Genomic DNA, 12,944 nt, shown 5'->3' with positions numbered 1-12,944 from the left:
CAAATTTCGAACTCAATGTGCAATGGGCTTTAGCTCAATTTCATCAACGTGACACCCCTACTATCAATATGATAGTATAATATAGCTACAACCAAGCAATTTAGTCATTTAGATGGAACTATGTACTGCTGTGAATTCAATAAACAATGATCATAGTTGACGAACCAACTGGAATAGGCCTACAGGATGTTCTGTGTAAGGCGACCTAAGCTTATAAAAGTTCAAGGTGGTTAGACAATAGATGAGATATGGCATGGATCCAGTGTTCTGCCTCAATGGGTCATGTAACAAGTCACAAGAATTCTTGCAAGTGATGGACATCTACAGATGAAAATGCTCTGCATACAAGATCTTACTGTTAGACACATAAACAGAGGCACTCAATGGAATTTAACAGGTTATCTTTGTCCTCAAGGCTAAAGTAAAGGAAACAATGCCATTTGAACAAGACACCTTGAAAGGTATGTCCCCTAGTTAACACCCTGAGGGACAGCAACAGACATCCCAAACAGACACTGTGTGATGTGAACCCTTCGGCTCAATGTATGTGATGTAGCATGGTGCAGCTAGAGAAGTACCACTTGTCACAGTCTTTTGTCCTATTTTCTTGAGAATACTTAATACATTGAAATCATTGTTACAGAAGGCAACATTCCTGGCACATGCACAATAAAATGAACTATAGAGAGTTCTTCAGCTAAATGAACATTAGGCTCTAACTTCAGCTCATTTGAAATGATGTTTAGTTGCATCAAAAGAAACGTGATCTCATAATGAAGTACATACAATATCAAATAAAACATATTTTACATCTAGCAAATAGTGTAATGCGGGTAAAGGTTGTTTTACAATTCAAATGTAAACTGCACAGTACAGTTATGGCCATGGCTATTGCATGCAACCACTTTTCTGTAATGGTGCTTTGAATCAATGCACATTATGAAAAAAACAAATTTGCAAATACTGCAATTATAATAATAGCAGTGCACTACAACATCCACCAGAGGGTAGGGCTTGGTGAGTAGACTAATATGTTTCTTGCTTTCAGCTTTTTCGAATGCTAACAAGTATTGTTCAATACTGAAACCTCCTTTTTAAAATCTCTTCATGCATGCTGCATTACCAGTATGAATCTTGGCAGGTAATCTCACTTCTGAAACAAGTTATACTGTACTGTAAACTCTAGTTCAGTTATGATTAAATGATGCTTTTTGGCAAAAATTGATATTGAAGAATATTTCTTAATTTCGGTTGATACGATATAATCAGGTGCGGATTAAGGCAGTCAGGGCCCCCCTGGCTGGTCTTTATGTGAGGATCACCTTTACTCATCATGCTTTCTGGAAAAATGTATGTAGTGCCATACATGGTCCAAACACTAATAGTAAGAAGAAACGGCATACAGTACACACAACCATTGAGACAGCAAGACTACATTGTTTCATCTACATTCCTTCAAGTGGTTGACCACCCAGTAACAAAATACCACCACACCAGATAGGTAAACTGATAAATTGAACAAACAAAACACAAATACAAACAAGCACAAGGCCCAGTGCTTAGAAGTAGCCCTTTAATTATGATAAAGAAACACTGGCACTAAGAGCTAAACTAATATCAACAGATATGTACGTTGAAAGAATATCAGACATTACCCTCTGCCACCACAGATACAAAACAATTACAAGGGAAATATGTAACTATAAACACCAAAGCAACAAAATTCCCTGCATTCACAGTTCAACTGCAAACTGGAACCGCTTTTAGCTTAATGAACCAACAGGCTACAGCATCTGCATCAGTGCAGAACGTCTTGGTAACTGTAACCTCAGTTCCCTGATGGAGGGTCACTGGATGGGTTAAAGGGAGAGGTCACATTTCGGGTATGGGTCACCATACCTGACAAATAGGTCACTTTTCACTTTCACTTTTTTATTTCTGTGAAAACATAAAAATAGATCACAACATATCATTTAATGCTAATGAGCAGTAACTTGTAAATCCCGCTAGACTAGGCTGCTAAACTAGACCCACTTCTCTCTCCAAAATTTTCTTATTTCAGTGATCCAGGTTGTAGGAACATAATCTGTGTGCTACTCCACAGAAGGGCTCTACTATTTAAGATATGTTTTCTAGACACATTTATCAACAACACGTTTTCTGTTAAAGGAGGATTGTGTAAAACAATTTGCAAATTGCAACCAAAGTCTCACTTTTCTCACCCTTTCAAAGCACTACGGAGGCTTGAGGCCGCAGCATACTACATCGAAAAACTACCGTTTGTGACCTGATTTCGAACAAAATCTGGTCCAAACGACAATTCGGTTCACTTGTGCACCGCAACAAACCAAACAGAACTTTACAGGAAAGTTTGTGTTGGCCAGAGCCCTCAAGCCACCATTGGTCCCTGGCCATTACGTTATAGGTGGGTGTGTTATGTAGCGCCACCCGGTCTGTTGGAAATAACTTGTCATTTTATTTAGCTGACGAGAACGACAGATTGGGTTCACCCTTGAGAACCAATCAACTCTGACTACTATACAAAAGGCCAATGAAATTTGGCGAATGAAATTTGCATGCCGGTCTCCGCCCCCGGATGTCCGGTATAAAAGAAGCCGGCGTGCAGCATTCATTTACCTCTTGTTCTGAAGAGCCTGAGAGCCTCTCACGACTGCAGCAGAATACGATACGTGTTTGTGGCATAAGGGACACAACGTCTCGTTCCCTCCATCAGGGAACTGAGGTTACATACGTAACCAAGATGTTCCCTTTCTGCCGGTCTCTCTACGTTGTGTCGAGAACGAAAGATGGGGTTACCTATCGAAAACGCCACAACGCTGTATCGCGTCACAATCTTTAGCAAAGCGACTGGCCTGGGCGTATCAGATGTGAGCGTTTTTGCAAAATTGAAATCTTTCAGTGAATAGGTTGGTAGGTGGTCCCAGAGCTTTTTAAAAAGGTCGGAAACCTCTGCCTGCGGTCCTCAGGGGCTGCATTTTGTTTGTGAAGCTGCCCAGTGCCATTAGGCCACTTGGTAAGCGCTTCTTCCTCAAATGGGGAATGCGCTACAGAGACCACATCCTACCATATTTAAGGAGTTTAGTGGAGACACCAGCATGCTCTCGCCGTCAGGGGAGAGCTCATGGGAAAAATGTGCGGACTGAAGTAGTTTAACGCAAGTTGGAGGTCCACCTAGAGAAGGTCTTGGGTTACCAAGCTGGGAACCAATAATGAGGATACATCAGACAAAAACAGCCCGATTGGGGGTGTCACCATGTCCAGTAGCACTAGGTCCAGTAAGAACTATATGTGGATAACTCAGTTGGTACCCGGCCTAAGGGGCAGGGCTGCTCTGCCCAGCCCGCCCACTGGAGGTGATTGCTTAGTGATGGATGGAATGCCTGTTCTTCACCTAGTGGGGGAAGAAGGGAGGCTAAAGTAGCACACTCACCCTCCTATGAGAAGGTGCTTTTGCAGGCATACGCCCTACCGGCTGCTAGTCCTACATGTTGCCATGCAAGACACAGGCTGATACCGGTTCTACGCGGAGGTTGTAGAACCTTGCGAAGGTGTTGGGTGTAAGATGCCATAACGTGCCCTTCCCCTGAGAAAGTAGGTCAATCGTCAGGGAAATCGGCCAGGGGGAGTTGTCATCAGTAGCAGAATTTCCAAGAAACAAGTCTGATTGGGCCAGTACGGCGCAACTAGTAACACTTGATGCTCCCCTTCCCTGATCTTGCACAGGGTCTGTGCAATGAGGCTCACTGGGGGGAAGGCGTATTTCCACTTGTCCCGCGGCCAGCTGTGCGCTTGAGCATCCCTGCCAAGGCGGGGCTCGGACAGGGAGTACCAAAGCGGGAAATGGGTAGTGTCCAGGGAGGCAAACAGGTCTACCTGAGCCTGCCCGAACTGCACCCAATAAAATGGACTGCGCGGGGGTGGAGTCGCCACTCTCCGCAAGGTCTGACTGACGAGAGAGCACATCGGCTGTCTGGTTCAGGTTGCCTGGGATATGTGTGGCTTGCAGGGAGCTGATAACCTGCTGACTCTACAGGAGGAGGCGTCGGGCGGGTCGTGTTAACTGCCATGGGCGAATGCCAACCTGACAGAGCATCACAGTTAGTTCTACTTCCTGTTTGCTGAGAGAGCGTGGGGCTTGAGACAGAGCTCCGTCAAACTTTTTCTAAATATATTGTTTATTCCTGTTATTTCTTAATATTTATGTTCTAAATTGATAACTCACAGAGGGTTAAACCTATCCTTAAGTGTATCACATACCAAATATCGTCATATAACGCACAGATAAATTTGTTTTGTACGACCATTCGCTATTAGCACTCCGGCTGTTAGCATTCCCATGCCTTTAGTTTCTGAATATTGCCTCTACTGCTTAACTCACTGTTCTTATTATGACAACACTAATGGCTTATGATTCAGATATGTGTTTAACGTTACCTTTGAGTGCAGATGATGAATCTTTCTTCGCACTTCAGTCAGAACTGGAAGCATTGGAGAAGCAGATCCACAATCTACTCGAGAGGCAAACACGTCTGCCAGAACGTAAAACAGCGCTGGAAACATCCCGGGCTGACGCTCGCAAAGCTGCGGTAAGTGTTCGACGTGATTGTAATACTCCTATCACTTCTACTCCGTGTGTTTCTATGCACAGATCCCAGGCTTCAAGATCACGACGAGCCGAAATGAACTTCACTCCTGCACCTGCACACACACGGCGAGAGTCGAAATCCAGGACCGGAGCGATGACCTCTCCCCCACCGCCGCCACCGGTCTTCGAGATTTCTACGAGAAATCGCTATGCCGCCCTCTGCGAGACGAAATCCAACACTGTGGTCATCGGAGACTCAATCGTCCGGAACGTACGCGCCTCCTTCAATGAAGGTAAGGTGCGCACTCACTGTTTTCCTGGCGCCCGTGTTCTCGATGTAGGTAACTGCGATTCTGAAGGAGGATGCAAGTGTGGGAGCTGTAGTTCTGCACGCGGGGGTGAATGATGTGAGAATGCGGCAGTCGGAGATCCTAAAGAGGGATTTCAGGAGTCTGGTCGATACTGTTCGCAACGCATCGCCCACGGCGAGGATCATCGTATCAGGGCCGCTTCCTACTTACCGACGAGGGAACGAAAAGTTCAGTAGACTATTTACGCTTAATAACAGGTTAAAGTCATGGTGTATTGAACAGAAGCTGCTCTTTGTAAATAATTTTGATCTGTTCTGGGAGCGACCAAGGCTCTTCCGCCCCGACGGGCTGCACCCCAGCAGCATTGGAGCGGAAATTCGGTCTGACAACATCTCAAAGACGCTACGCACCATTTGACTAGTAAGTACAAATTTTAACCATAGTCTGTGTTCTTCTCACCCAACTGTTAAGAATGTTACAGTTAAGAATGTAACTGCTTTCAAATGCATAGAGACTGTGTCTGTCCCCCGAATAATACAACCAAATAATAATTAATTTAAAAGTATGAGAAAAAATCTTATCATGATTAAACCAAAAGACAATATATTTAATGAGCAAAACCAACACCTAAAGTTTGGGCTACTTAATATTAGATCACTAAATCCAAAGGCAGTTATAGTAAATGAAATATTCACAGACAACAGTTTTGATATACTATGCCTTACTGAAACCTGGCTTAAGCCAAATGATTACTTCGGTCTAAATGAGTCTACTCCTCCAAGCTACGGTTATATTCATGAGCCACGTCCGGTTGGTCGAGGTGGTGGTGTCGCAACAATCTTTAGAGACTTTCTTACCGTTACTCGGAGAACAATGCATACATTTAAATCATTTGAAGTGTTTGCGTTGAACATAACTGTTCCAAATAAAAGTAAAAAACCATTGGTCTCTCTTACATTGGTTACTGTGTATAGACCCCCTGGGCCTTACACTAATTTTCTGATAGAGTTCGCAGACTTCTTATCGGATCTATTGGTTAACGTTGATAAAGTACTGATTGTTGGAGATTTTAATATCCACGTAGATATTGCTAACGATCCATTAGCTGTGGCGTTTAAAGAACTACTAGACTCTTGTGGTGTAACACAATACATCAATAGTCCTACTCATCGCCTTAATCATACCCTAGACTTGATTATATCTCACGGAGCTGATCTAACCAATGTCAATATTATACCTCAAAGCGACGATGTTTCCGATCACCATCTTATAACATGTACACTGCGCACTGCAGAAATCAGTTGTATATCTCGTTATCGACTACTAAAGATAGTTTCGTAAAGAACTTGCCAGATCTGACTCCTCTAATAACCTTTCCAACTAATATAGAATCGCAACATGGGCACTATTTTCTCTAATACATTAGAAGCGGTCGCACCTATGAAGTCAAAAAGGATAAATGAAAAGATCACAGCACCATGGTATAATAACACCACTCGCGCCTTAAAAAGAGAAACGCGTAAACTAGAGCGCAAATGGAAACAAACCCAATTAGAGGTCTTTAAAATTGCATGGAAAGAGAGTGCAAGCTGTTACAAAAAGGCACTAAAAGCGGCAAAAGCCGAGCACTTCCGTAACCTCATAGAAAATAACAAAAACAATCCAAGGTTTTTATTTAGTACAATTGCTAAACTAACAAACAAACAGACTCCACCTGACCTGGGTATTCCGCCGCACCTTGGTAGCAATGAATTCATGAAGTTTTTTACTGAGAAAATCGAAATAATACGAGACAACATAGCTAAAACCAAACCTCCAAGTGTGTCGGAAGAATTAGTTTCAACCGTCACCCAAAAAGGAAAGCTAGAGTGTTTTTCTCCTATAAATCAGGAAGATTTAATTAAAATAATTGCAACATCCAAACCGACGACATGCTTATTAGACCCCATTCTGACTACTTTATTTAAAAGAGTTACTACCTGCTGTAATTGAGCCCATTTGTAACATAATCAACTCGTCAATTAATCTAGGACATGTCCCAGGGCCCTTTAAGATGGCTGTAATCAAACCTCTCATCAAAAAACCAAACTTAGACCCCAATGAACTTGTAAGCTATAGACCAATTTCAAATCTACCGTACTTGTCTAAAATACTAGAAAAAGTAGTGTCAACTCAACTGTGTACCTTCCTACAAAATAATGACATGAACGAAAAGTTTCAGTCTGGCTTTAGACCGCATCACAGCACTGAAACTGCGCTCGTTAGAATTACAAATGACCTCCTTATTGCTTCAGATAAAGGTAACATCTCACTCTTAGTCCTGCTTGACCTTAGTGCTGCTTTCGATACTGTAGACCATAAAATACTACTAGATCGTTTACACAGTTATATCAGTTATAAAACAGAAATATTACTTATAGCACCAAAATCAAGTAAACAGAATATCTCGGATTACAGCCTGCAAAGTGAAAGCTGCACTGTTACTCCAACAAATACAGTTAGAGATCTAGGCGTTATATTAGACGGCAACCTGTCATTTAAAAATCACATCTCAAATATCACAAAAACAGCCTTCTTCCACCTTAGAAATGTTGCCAAATTACGAAATAGTTTATGTGTTGCAGACGCGGAAAAGCTTATTCATGCATTTGTGACCTCACGGCTTGACTATTGTAATGCTCTACTTAGTGGTTGTCCTGTATCATCGATAAACAAACTACAGTTAGTTCAGAATGCAGCTGCCAGAGTTCTTACTAGGTCAAGAAAATACGATCACATAACCCCAGTTTTATCATCGCTTCACTGGCTACCCATTAAGTATCGTATTGATTTTAAAATTCTTTTAATTACTTACAAAGCCCTGAACGGTTTAGCACCTACTTACTTAACCGAGCTTTTATCACATTACAACCCATCACGCTCTCTAAGATCTCAAAACGTAGGACTTTTGATAACACCTAGAATAACAAAATCCACCAAAGGTGGACGAGCTATCTCATACGTAGCACCTAAACTCTGGAATAGCCTTCCTGATACTATTCGAGGGTCAGACACACTCTCCCAATTTAAATCTAGATTAAAGAGACATCTTTTCAGCCAAGCTTTCTCTTAATGCATAGTTAATGAACAGCAGCTACGCTAATTATTCTTTTTATTCTCTTTCCGCCTCTGCCTCGGGATGCCCATCCCGAGGTAGGAAGAAGTTCCACCGTGTCCAGACGACTGACAGATGCCCATCCCTAATTTGAGATTACGCTAGCTACAGCTGCAGACTGACTGACCATCCCAGCTCCATCTAAGGCAATTCCACCACCAGCCATGACCATCAGACTATCCCAGCTCAGACCACTACATCCCCAACCAAGAGCAAAGACGGACTATTTGTCTTATTAATGCTGAAGTTACAATATTTGGTATTAAATGCTAAATTTAAATCACATGTCAGCAGTTTGAGTGCAGCTATGACACGTCAGAGGGGATCTGGCCCTCCCGGTTGAGCCTGGTTTCTCCCGAGGTTTTTTTCTCCATTAATCAATCATTGGAGTTTGGGTTCCTCGCCACAGCAGGGCAGTGTTGGCCTGCTCACCAGGAGACTGCATTCATTCATCTATTTATTTATTTAGAAATTAGATATGTGTGAAAAGCGCTATATAAATAAACTTGAATTTAATTGAATTATTTAAGCTGAGACAGTTGTGTTGTCCAACCGGACCAGCACGTGCTGGTCCTTCACGAGAGGTTGTAGCCTCTTCAGTGCAAGTAGAACAGCCAACAACTCTAGGCAATTGATATGCCAGTGCAGGCGGGGGCCCATCGCCCAGACACTGCGTGCCCTTTGCACACTGCACCCCAACCCTTCAGGGAGGCATCTATCGTCACCATGACGTGCCTCGTGACCTGCCCGAGAGGGAACCCTGTCCGTCATTGAAAACAAAGGGGTTAGGGTGCGTCGGCAGAGAGGCGTAATGACCACACGCCTGCAGCAGGTGTGCCATGCTCTCCATGGAACTCAACTCTGTAGCCAGTGTTGGAGCGGTCTCATCCCCACCGAGTATGCCATGTGTCCCAGGAGCCTCTGAAATTGTTTCAGGGGGTCCGCTGACTGCCTGAATTGTTCCAGGCAGTTCAACACTGACTGAGCACGCACTGTAGTCAGTCGTGCTGTCATGAAGACAGAGTTGAGTTCCATTCCGAGAAAGAGAGCTTGCTCTTTTCTCGGTTGACCTGTAGTCCCAATCGATCTAGGTGCCGGAGAACTAGGTCCCTGTGTGTTAATAACAGATCTCGCAAGTGTGCCAAGATGAGCCAGTCATCAAGATAGTTTAGGACCCGCACACCTCTCTCCTTGAGGAGGAGTGAGGGCGGCTTGACAGACCAAAAGGGAGGACTTTGTACTGATATGCCCGACCCTCGAAAGCAAACCGTAGGAACGGTTGATAGACGCCAGGATGAGCTTCAGCATGAGCACCCGGAACGGTAGCTTGAGTAGGTGCCTGTTCAGGGTACGCAGATCTAGCGACCCCACCTTTTTATTGAAGGGATGATAAAGTACAGGCTGTGAAACCTGTTGAACATCTCGGCTAGAGGGGATGAGCACAATCGCTTCCCGGATCGACCAACCAGTGATGGGATGGCTGGGGTCGGGCCCGAAGGTATTCTCAATCTCCCTGGGGTCTTCCCATGAGGGCCGCTTCTGCTTCCGCAGCGGCTGCTGACGGGGTGGTGGTCTCCTCTTCAACGTCTTCTCACTTGATAGCCTCGGTGTTCTTCTTTACTGTCGAGAACTGCTGCTCGACAGAATCACCAAATAGCCCCCCCTCACGAGATGGGTGCGTCGAAAAGGCGGACCTTCTCGGCGTCACTCATCTGTGCAAGGATTGGCCAGAGGTGTCTCTCCTGGATCATAAGTGTGGTCAACGTCCGACCCAAGGCCCGCGAGGTTCCCTTGGTCGCCCATGAGCAAGTTCGGAGGGGGTGCGAAGTTCCTGCATAAGCGCTGGGTCGGTCTTACCCTTGTGGAGCTCTCTCAATGCCTTGGCTTGATGGACCTGCAGGATGGACATAGCGTGGAGAGAGGGGGCAGCTTGGCCCACAGCAATCTAAGCTCTTTGGATGGGAGTCTAGGCATCAACGTATCCTGTCCCACCATCTAGGGAAGAAAGGGCGACAGAACTAGTTTGATGTGCATGTGCTGTAAAGGGGGGGTTTCAAGGTCTTACTGAGTTCCTCATGCACTAGCCGCACTCAACTCAGAGGCACCATGTATGTATGAAGACGAGGTGCGAACGGTCCGTGAGCCAGTGGCTGATAGATTTAACACTCACAGTAATCCTCATATCACCCTCGCTGATCACCGTAGCGGACATGTCACGGAACGGGAAGCAGACAAGGTGGTGGCTGAATCCCGTGGGATCACAGCCTCCCGTGACGCAACGTCTGAATCCTGAACCGCCCGCAGTGCGTGCAGAACATATCCACAATGATTGCCCTAGGAAAATCCAACACTTGAGGCAGCCATCGTGTCCGTCCCCCCTACTCGATGAGTGTATTGTACCCATGCCACGCTTGAAATTTTTTCTCTTTTTCTAGTGAAAAAACTTGAACTTCTGGAACTGGTGAGATGCCCAGGAGAAGTCACCGGAGTAAGGGACAGTCCACTGCATCATGTCGTAAGAATACAGCAGTTATTCGGCGTAGAGTTTGAAGTCTCGAAGTTGATCATGTGTGAAGGGTCCGAAGAACAAAAGGTGAATGAATGCAGCATGCCGTCTCCCTTTTATACCCGGATATCTGGGGGCGGAGTCCAGTATGAAAATTTCATTCGCAAATTTTATTGGCCTTTTCTAAACTAGTCGAAGTTGATAGTTTCTCAAGGGCGGACCCCACATGTCGGTCTGACACAACGTCGAGAGACCGACAGAAAGGGAACTAAAAACACAGTGGGAGCCACTAGTGGTCAAATAAGGGAACAACAGGGAATATCCGTACAGTTTGTCCTTTGACACCTTCATTTGACTGATTTTCTCTGCAAGGACCTGTTCTCCCATTAGTTCAATAAATTCTAGGCATGTTATTGATGACAGGTATGATGGCGTTCCCTTTCCAGCATTGCCATATTTTTCAATGTGTGCTTTCAAAACGGATCAAACTCGCTGATAACTTCCAGTATGCTCATACAGTTCCCATTATCAGGCTATAACTATAACTATAACTATATGAACAATATAAAAAAAGTAAAACGTAAGATATGAGTTGAGAGAGCGCTCTGATATGAACAATAAAATGCTGATCTTGATCAAAATGAATCTAGATGCCAGCAGTGTGCAAAACTACATATGATAAGAATTACATATTTTTGTATAGGCCTGTACCTTGTGTTAGTATCAAATATTAGAATCATATTACCAATAAAAGTAGGGGATTTGTTCTCTAAATGTGCTTCAAAGCTTAATTCACTGTAATAGACGACAAGTTGAAATGCAACCCAGTTTCTGCATGGTCTCATATATGTAGCCTGAAAAAGGTTAAATCTACAGTTCTTGTTTTAGTGTCAAAAATAGTTGCATGTTTAAAGGCGGCAAACAAAGACAACACAGAGAGACAAAGGATTCATACTGGATTTAACCTTCAAGTGACAACAGATGCAAGACTGTTCAAGTTCACTCTGACAAAAGGAAGCTCACATTACAAATTTCATTAGACATAATGTGCCACTGTTTCTTTTATTCTTGCTCCAGAGTGCTGATTGCTCAGGGTGAGCAGACAGCTGGGAATGAGCTTCTATAATGGATGCTAAGGCCTAGAATAGACAGTCCAAGTGCTAAGACTAAGTAAGGTCCGTGATGAGAGAGTGCAGAATAACTGAGGGATGAGAGATCAGGGGACCGTGAAAGTCTCGAGTCATTGCCCTACAAATCAACAGTGTGGAGCTGACAATGAGTTAAGGTTGGTTAGAACCAGACATGGGAAAACACCTTCTTAACATGTTCATTCCGAAAAAAATAAATGTAAATCAATCTACAGTTCCATGTTACCTGGTACACACAAAAAACATGGCTTCCTTTGCATGTTTATATAAAAAAAGAATAACAATATATGTGTATATTTATATATATATTGTTATACAGTATATACGCCCTTCTGTAGGATGCAAGCATTTTATGATTTTATGAGAACTGCTTTAAAACAGTACTTTAATAATAAAACAAGTGATGTATATGTAAATAAATATTCAAGTAAGATCATAGCTGAAAACTAGAACAAGCAAAAAGAGTTTCAGCTGTGCCTTCATTAGACGAGAACAAAAGGTTGTGAGTGCACATTTCCATTGTTGCCTTTACAGCTGTCTGAGCATTTGACTGTACTGCCATCTTGCTTGTGAAGCATTGTTACCTTGCCTTTATCCTTGAGCACAAAGATAAACCTGTGAAATTCTCAGTGCATGACTGTCTCTCTTTCAGGATGGCTTGATAATGACACAGAGTTCTAGAGAAGCCTCATAGAGCAATCAGCACATCAGGTGGAGCGTGAAACAGATATATTCACTGTTCATATTCTAAGATAACAAAGATGTAGTGCCATGTGTACACATCAAAGTTTAAAGCTAGAACCTAACATTAAATTAAGCCTTGAATAACTATGATTGATTTCATGAGAAGACTAAATTGGATTGGATTCAATTTATTGTCATTTCACATATAACAAGTACAGTGTAACGAAGCGTATATGAAGCGTATATCAATATGATTAAGATACATTATACACATGTTGTTAACAAACATGCGAAAGGAACAAACATCTTGTACAATGTACAACAAACTATAAAAGGACCGTGTTAAACACTTGACAGAAAGTTTGAATTTGTAAACAATAGTAAATGCATCAGCTAACATGAACCAGCATTGCCCCGTAGTTTTTCAACATGTTTTTTTACGCAAGATGATGTGAATACAGATTTGTTTAATGTGCATTAATGATTGTTAACAGTTACATAGTTTTATTATGAAAATGTTTTGATGGATGTTGAA

The 12,944-nt window shown here is 43.1% G+C and overlaps 1 long non-coding RNA gene across 1 annotated transcript in view; it reads right to left on the bottom strand.

The window, feature by feature from the left end:
* Positions 1 to 12,944, bottom strand: part of LOC130413481 (uncharacterized) — an 86,277-nt gene that overhangs the window by 32,505 nt on the left and 40,828 nt on the right. The gene's annotated exons all lie outside the window — the stretch shown is intronic.

The sequence above is a fragment of the Triplophysa dalaica genome, chromosome 23 (assembly GCF_015846415.1).
Source record: "Triplophysa dalaica isolate WHDGS20190420 chromosome 23, ASM1584641v1, whole genome shotgun sequence".
Lineage (NCBI taxonomy): Eukaryota > Metazoa > Chordata > Actinopteri > Cypriniformes > Nemacheilidae > Triplophysa > Triplophysa dalaica.
The sequence above is the reverse complement of the archived record's forward strand: the minus strand, read 5'-3'. Positions and strand labels throughout refer to the sequence as shown.